This window comes from Melanotaenia boesemani, chromosome 2 (genome assembly GCF_017639745.1).
Source record: "Melanotaenia boesemani isolate fMelBoe1 chromosome 2, fMelBoe1.pri, whole genome shotgun sequence".
NCBI lineage: Eukaryota > Metazoa > Chordata > Actinopteri > Atheriniformes > Melanotaeniidae > Melanotaenia > Melanotaenia boesemani.
The window spans coordinates 7802422-7810551 of NC_055683.1; the positions used below are offsets into that span (position 1 = coordinate 7802422).

General features: G+C 38.3%; 1 long non-coding RNA gene across 1 annotated transcript; it reads left to right on the forward strand.

The window, feature by feature from the left end:
* The first annotated feature begins 5631 nt into the window (after positions 1–5631).
* LOC121655703 lies at positions 5632–6651 on the forward strand. The gene is made up of 4 exons (XR_006013274.1): positions 5632–5861; positions 5981–6091; positions 6222–6498; positions 6608–6651. It is a non-coding gene; the product is annotated as an uncharacterized LOC121655703 (long non-coding RNA).
* Positions 6652–8130: the final 1479 nt, after the last annotated feature.

Sequence of the window (8130 nt, forward strand, 5' to 3'; positions counted from 1 at the left end):
TAAAAAGAAAAAAACTCAAATAAAATTCAGTAAAAATGCACAAAAAGACGACATTTACACGTTAAACTGAAAAGTATGTGAAAAGTCAGCAGTTGGTTTCTTTAAAAGCTGTGTTGTCCAGACTTTGGTGATCGGCATCTCTGTAGAGCACCAGATTCCCTCATTATTAGATCTCAGTCAAATTCCAGAGCAAAGCCCCACATTTACTCCTCGCTAGAAATTTAACACGTCTTCAGTTTGTTCATAGACACAAAGTTTAAAGAAAGTTCATGAAGAGCTGACGTTACAAAGATTAGTGCTGACTGACAATGTTTAGCTTGTTTCACCAAGAGAGCAGAACATCCCAGAATCCGCTGCGTTGGTCTGATGGACAGAACTTTCCATTTCTAGACTTTGTGTATCAGATCTGCATCCAGCTGCTGTCCAGCTGCAGTTTGGCTGAAATCAGTCTGTTGCCACATGTCGTCAGAAACTCTAGGCTGGAAAACATCAAGTACAATGTAGAAAAGTTTCAAGTAAACAGTCCTTAAAAAACACAACAACAACAAACTTATTATTGCACAACACGCAGCCCCAATAAAGCAGCGACACATCTGCTTGTTTTCCATCCTTCATGAGGACATGACTCAGCAGGTCTACCGTCAATAACATGAGTCAGCAAGAATTTACAGGAATTTACCACATGTACTTTATTAATTACTACATGAATCATGAAGGTAAATCCATGTCAGTAGTCAGTACAGCACGTTTACACATTGATAGAAAGAACAATGACATATAAGTGCAGACCTGACATCAGCTGACAGCTTCCCTCCAAAGGCGTCTCTTATTGGTTCAGGAACTCCGTTGGTCCCAGATTTCTGGAATTCAGATCCGTTCAGTTCATGCCCTCGTTCAGCAGCTTCTGCTTTGTGCCACGTTTGATGACAGAACAGCTGGATGTCCCGGAAGAAGGACGACGTCCTTGTTTCCAGTATCATGATCCTGATTTTAGCCTGAAAATAGAACACATTCATTTTATAGTTAATATTTGATGTTTGTAGAAAGTTCCCACAGTTGTTAAATGTTAAATGAATCATGCAAACCTTCACTAACTAAATCAAACTCTAGCCAGTGTAAATACTTTGAGACGTCCTCATGTTGCCGTGGTTACGGACGGAGCAAACGGCCGCTAGTTGTGTTAAACACACACTAAGCTCCAACAGTGATGTGACTGGACTGATGGAAGCAGTTTCCAGAACTCTTTATCTGAACTGACAGAAACATGTTTGATAAAACTCAGCCTAAAAGAAAAGTCACTTTTCTTTGTGTTTTACTAAAAGACTAAAAATAAAAGAGCAGCTTCATTTTACCAGCTTTATTTTTATCCCATCAGCTTGTGAATAAACTAATTATGTAATGTGTGATCCAGATAAGCGGTGGAAAGACGACTGTAACAGCTGCTCTGGTGAGGAGAGTGTGTTATTAAAATAGTCCCATTAACTGGGGCAGGAAGAATGGAGCAGACCCCCAACTGGACCGGGTCTAGAGTCTGCAGGTTATTAGGTGTGAACGCAGCCTCCAGCAAAGAAAGACTTTCTGTCCTCTGACAACATGTCATACAACACGTTATTCCCCAGCTGCCACTGCTGATGCTTCTATGACTCTCAGAAGTGTGTTCCTCTTTAATGGGAGCAGCAGCACAGCCTGCAGCTACATGAGCAAACACACACTACAGGACGGACTTAGTCCACTGGAACTAACACTTGGAGATTCTATTCACATTTTATTTTCACCTTTTCCTCGGTCGGGACGTCCAGCTGCCAAAGTGTTTGTGAGTCTTGTGTCTTAAAGACCGTGGCGACCCTCCGGTCCAGGTCTTGAGTACATGCCTGGACTGCTGAGGCTTTAGGTCTGAAGAGTTCTCTCATCTGATGCTGGACCCGGTCTGAGTTTTATTAGGGACGGATAAATAGTCCTCTGCTGCTCAAGAGACCAACACAACCATGTCATGATGAAAGATTTCTGAAACCACTGCGTCTCATTTCTTCCATCCATGTCAGGCGGGAACTAGAGACGACCTGCACCTGCTTCTCAGCCAATCACAGCGCAGCATAAACTGCCTGCCTTTTCCACCAAACTCCTTCTGTTTCCACCATATCTTTCCTCACACACACACACACTCTTCTTCTACATACATGTTCTATTCTTACATGCAGATATTACCGTATTAACTACGTCCACTGAATTAGAGAAAATAAATGAAAGAGGGAAAGAAAATGTGAGCATGTGAGAGTAAGAATATATGTACAGTATGTGAGAGAGAAAATGTGTGTATGTGTGAATAAAACTGTGTGTGTGTGTGAGGATGAATTATGGCCTATACATATCGTATAAGATAGCTGTCAAAAAGACGTATGCATGATTCTAAGATTTGTAGTCGTATTTTTGTGTTAATAAAAGTTTTGTGCACAAATCAAGGCTGTCATATATGTGCGTCTGGTCAATTTTGTGGATTAGGAGTTGTTTTATGTGAGTATGAATCTTAAAGCTGTGAGTGCAAAATCTTGTGAATACAACTCCAATTTCTACGAAGACAAAGTCTCCTATTCTGTGTGGACACGAATTCACGTTTTTGGGTACGAGTAGAAAAGTATTCAGATGACGTCACAAGGGAGGAGTAATCGATCTGCCGATTGTACAAAACACAACAAGCTCCAATTTCAAAGATGGCTGAAGAAATTGCAGCGGGAGGAGCTACCGGCTCAAGTGAAGCATCACAGGTAAGATGTTCAAGCGGTCTTTATTTATATATTAAAGAAAAACATACTATTTTCAATAATATTCTTTGATTTAAAGACGTACTGCTATAGTTTGCCATGTCGGGTAGTGCTAGCATTAGAAGCTGGCTTGTGCTATTAGCATTGATGTAGCGTGGAAACTATAAAATGTTTATTCTTAGACAATGTCGATTGAAATGCGACTTTTATGGATTTATTAATTACGCTATTTAGTCGATCAGTCTGTCCTCGCCAATCCTCTTTTCCATTTACCCCACTCCCTTCGCCCACCTTTTTTTTTTATTCCACTCCTGCGTTGTTCAGAAGCTGAGGATAAATCAATCCATGTACCGGTGAATAACCGTATTTATTATATATGTCATGATATGCATATTTATGTAATCTTCTCTGCCATAAACACGATATTGCGGGGGTTGCGGGGGCGTTTGAGTGACGTGACCTGGGACGCCGATGGAGTGAAGAGACTTAATTCCTCCCAGTAGAAAGTTGCAATGGATTTCTTTAACCATCACTATTACTCTGAAGTTGGTTAAGTACCGCGTAAAACCTCATAGGGCAAATATCTGGCATATTTCCTCCCTGAGCATCATCTTTGTCATCTGATCAACCAGCGGAGCCCCGTTGCTAGGGGCATTGGCGTCCCTAGCAACGGTGCTCCACAAGTCGTGTTATACTGTTTACAAAAATGACAAACCATAGAGTGCAGTGATTGGCAGCACTTTATAATGATAACAGGTTATTGTTTTATATTTAAAACTAATCATTGGCTACGTTGCTAAAAACACTATGTTTTGCAAAAAAAAAAAAATATTTTGAATCTCTACCGAGCATGGCGTTGCATTATGTAGAATGGACAGGTTTGTATGTTGTTGAGCGCCTATAAGTTAACAGTGATGTCTAATGCATCACAATTGTTGGAGAATTTCAATTATCATCCATTTTCATTTAAGTATATACTCATATTTCTTTGACAACCACAAGTGCTGTGACCTTATACACATTCCCCTTTGCAAAGTCTCAAAACTAAGTAATGTTGTTGATGCCAGTTTAGATCTGACAACAATATTACTTTATTTTGTTTTTTCACAGGGACCTGTGGCTACTCAATTACTGGAACGTCTAAAATCAAGAATTCTCAACATGTTAAGTCAACCACACTTGAATTTGGATTACTTCCAGTATGTTGTCAACCAAGAGGCATTTATTATGACAGCTGCCTCTAATACCTTAAACATCCCAAATGAAATTGTGGAGTGTCTTTTATGCCTGCAAAGTAAGATCGACTCAGCTGTTTTCCAAGAGAGTCCCTGTGCCTTTGTTAGAGCTGGAGGACGAGGAAGACCAAAGTTCATTTTTTCTGAGGAGCTTCTTTCTCGGGTCATCAACATCCCCTTACCAGTGTCTTGCATTGCCAATATGTTGGGTGTCAGCCAAAGCACAATCTTCCGGCGTATGCGTGAATGTGGGTTGTCCACAAGATCTACCTACAGCAACTTATCGGACAGTGAACTAGATGATGCTGTACTGTCCATAAAAAGCAGGATCCCAAATGCAGGCTACAGAATGGTTAAAGGTTGTCTGCTAGCTGATGGCCATAGAGTTCAGTGGGATCGCATCAAGGAGTCCATGCACAGAGTTGATGCTCCAGGAATTTTGGAAAGGATGACACAGCTGGGGTGCATAGTGAGAAGGTCCTACTTTGTACAGGAGCCTCTGTCATTAGTCCATGTGGACACAAACCACAAGCTGATACGGTATGGCATTTATTATGTATTTATCCATTTCTTTGGGATGACTACTCATTGTCATTTTGTCTTTTGTATCCAAGGTACAACATCATCATATTTGGTGGAATAGATGGATACTCGAGAAAGGTTTTTGTGCTCAATTAATTACTGTATCTCTGTTTGTATTCACTGAAAATTAACTGCATTGGTCTTCCAACATCTGTCCACACACTTGTTAACAGTGAATTTGAATTTATCAATGAAGGAATAGTTTATTTTATAAGAAAAGAGAGGATTAAAAAAAGGATAAAAACAAGGGGGATGGAAATGATCTGTTTGAAAAGAAGCAGGAGGAAGTAAAACTTATTAGTTCCTGCCCCTGTGTCACATCATGTTTTTCACAAATCAATGATGCAAATGTGATACATTTTTTTCAGTAAAATATTCAGATAATCTATAATACTATACTATTCATTTTACCCAATTACTTATACATAATCTCCATCACAAAAAAAGATAAAATGCCAGTAAAGGATTCTAAGAATTATCTACAATTGTTTAGATATATATACACACTATTGCATATACATGTACAGTATACACACACACACAGAAATATATATATTTTTTACACACATATGTAAGCTATCTACGTACAGATGTGCATGCTCATTAATGCACAATAATGTTACATAATATAACAAATATTCAAGATATATTTGGAAAAACTTTCAGAATATTTGTCATATTTTAATCCCTTACCTCAAGTAGATGACAGATGGCAATGATGGGGAGCAATACTATAATCCAATACAATAATCACTTTACTCTGCCACCTCTGCTCATTGGTGTTCTGGTGTGGTTTTCTGATCACCAAAAAGGAAAAAGGTTTGCACTCATAATAACTTAAAAACTCCTAGATCCATAGAATTTTAAGGGTTTATTTGGACAACCATATGGAGAGAAAATATGAGGAAGGGGAGGAAAAAATAATGACAAGGAATGGAGGACAAAATCAGGTGGGAGGGGGAAAAGTAGGATGTACAGGAGCAGGAAATCAACCATTTAAAATGTATATTCACAAATTTACAAAACATTTGTGTTCATGATGGTAGAAACCCTTTGCCAAAAAATACATGCATTAACTGCTTTTTTTTTAAGGTTTTCTGATTCTTTTGAATTTTCTAAAGGTTCAGTGAAGATTTTTAATCTCATGTGTTGCAGACTCTGCAGATTCAAATGTTGTTTGTCTTTTTATATAGATTTTCTATCTGGAACCAGCAACGAACAACCGCTCAAGCACTGCTCATTCATTTTTTCTGAAGGCAGTAGAGAACTACGGCTGGCCTTCCAGGTAAAGAGATATCACGTTTGCCTCTTGTTTCTATGACCTCATTACCCAATTCAGTAATGTTTTATGGAATATTTTGTTTTCATGAATTTGACTGAACATTTCTTTCATGTACTTTCCAGGGTCAGGGCTGATCAAGGCGTTGAGAATATCTTAATTGCTGAAACCATGTTCACTGTTAAAGGAACTGGAAGAGGAAGTTTTATAGCCGGGCGGAGTGTACATAATCAAAGGTTACAATATTTCATATAGTTTACAGTTAAGCAATTCCAAGATATGAAATGGAAAATTATTACTGCACTGTATTTTTAGTCACACATCAAAATTAACTTTCCAGCTAAATAAGTTATGTTTCTGATCTAGAATCGAACGTCTGTGGCGAGATGTCTGGACTTGCGTGACACACCTTTTCTATGAAGTACTTCACAGTCTCGAGGAGGATGGCCTTTTGGATTTGGCAGATTCTGTTCATCTGTTTTGTGCCCACTATGTCTTCCTTCCGCGTCTGGCAGAGGCCCTGCACAGCTTCACAGAAGGCTGGGACAACCATCCCTTAAGGTCAGAAGGTGGGCTCTCTCCAAACCAGCTCTGGGTTTTGGGTCACATGAATAAGCCTTGTGACCCAAATAATGATGTGCAGGTTAGTTGAATCTTTTTTTCATCTCTTGTTGAATGTTTTCTGTTGGCGCTGCAGCTGTGTAGGCCAGAGTGTGATCTTATATGTTTATAAAATTAAATGTTTTTTTCAGAACATGGAGCTATTTGGAACAGACTGGGAGATGTTTGATGCTGTGCAAGAGGAACCACATGGAGTTGAAGTCCCAGAAATTGACTGTCCTCTGGATCCACATACCATGGAAACTGTACAGACCATGATAGATCCATTGGCATCATCAGAATCATTTGGCAGAGACATTTACATAACAATGGTTCAGTGGTATGAAAGTCTGAGGGCAACACAAGAAATGACTGAGCTGTAACAAGACCTGAAAAAAAAAGATGAAGTGGTGTATAGAAACTTTTAGAGCAAAAAAGGCCTTGTTTAACACGAGACAGATGTCCTAAACATTTTTATTGAAAAACATTTCTAAATTTCCCTAGGAAATTTCCATTGGAGATATTCCATTTTCAGAATGAACTTTGTGAAAAACTTAAACAACTGCAGGTACTCTGAGTAACATGAAGGTAAACACTAACTTTGGCATAAATCTTCATTCTCAGACAAACAATAGTTTGCTAGTGATAAACAAAAAAGTTGATTTTAAACATTCAGTGTGCTCCTGCAAATAGCAAAAGAATAAAACCTTATTTGAACAGTCACAGTAACTTTGTTGTCTTTCTTTAGACTGAGTGGTTACACCCTGTCAAAACTTTGCCCATGGCAAATGGCTTGTGTCATGATGGTTCTGAATTCACTGTATGTTTTTAGGTGAGCTGATGGGAATGTGACATAGTTACAGTAAAGTCCTTTTTTTCACTTGGCAGAACAGGCTTGTGTCGTTGTCCAGTCATCCACTGCATGATGTGGCCTACAGTCCAACCTCCTGGAATGCCACCGTCGTTGCTGGAGCCCTCTTGTTCTTGATTAGGAGAATAATGCACTCTTAGTTTTATTTTAGTCATCAAATTATAAACAAAATATACACAAATTATTCTTAATTTGAGTGTAAGAATAATTGGTCACTTAAAACATGAAGTACATAAAGATAAAAACAAAAGCAACGTTTTTCTGAAGAAGACAGGGATTATGATGAGGCAATTGTTTAGACACCTACAGAACTCTGCAAGTCATTCATCATCATCATATATATATATATATATATATATATATATATATATATATATATACACACACACGCACATGCCTGCAAAATTACTCATACCCTTCCAATAAAGAAGGAAAAAATGTGCTGCGACTGAAATGAGCTGAAACTCACAAAAGTAATACATTGAAATTTGATGAAAATCATGACATTATTTGTGGTTTAATAGATATATTTTAAAAATACAAGCAAAAAATCTGAGAAATTAATCTATGTTCCATCCCTTATCAGCTAATATTTTGTTGAACAATCCTTTGAGTCCATCACTGCAATCAGGTGTTTTCTGGAACTCTCCATCAGACGTCTTCACCTGTCCACAGGTATCCTGGACCCCTGCTCATCAGCAAAGTGCTCTCATTGCTCCAGGACCCGATTGTTAGTATATTTTTAAAAATATATATTTTCCAAATCAATTTTAAAATTGATGCCTTATTTCACTTAATTATAAT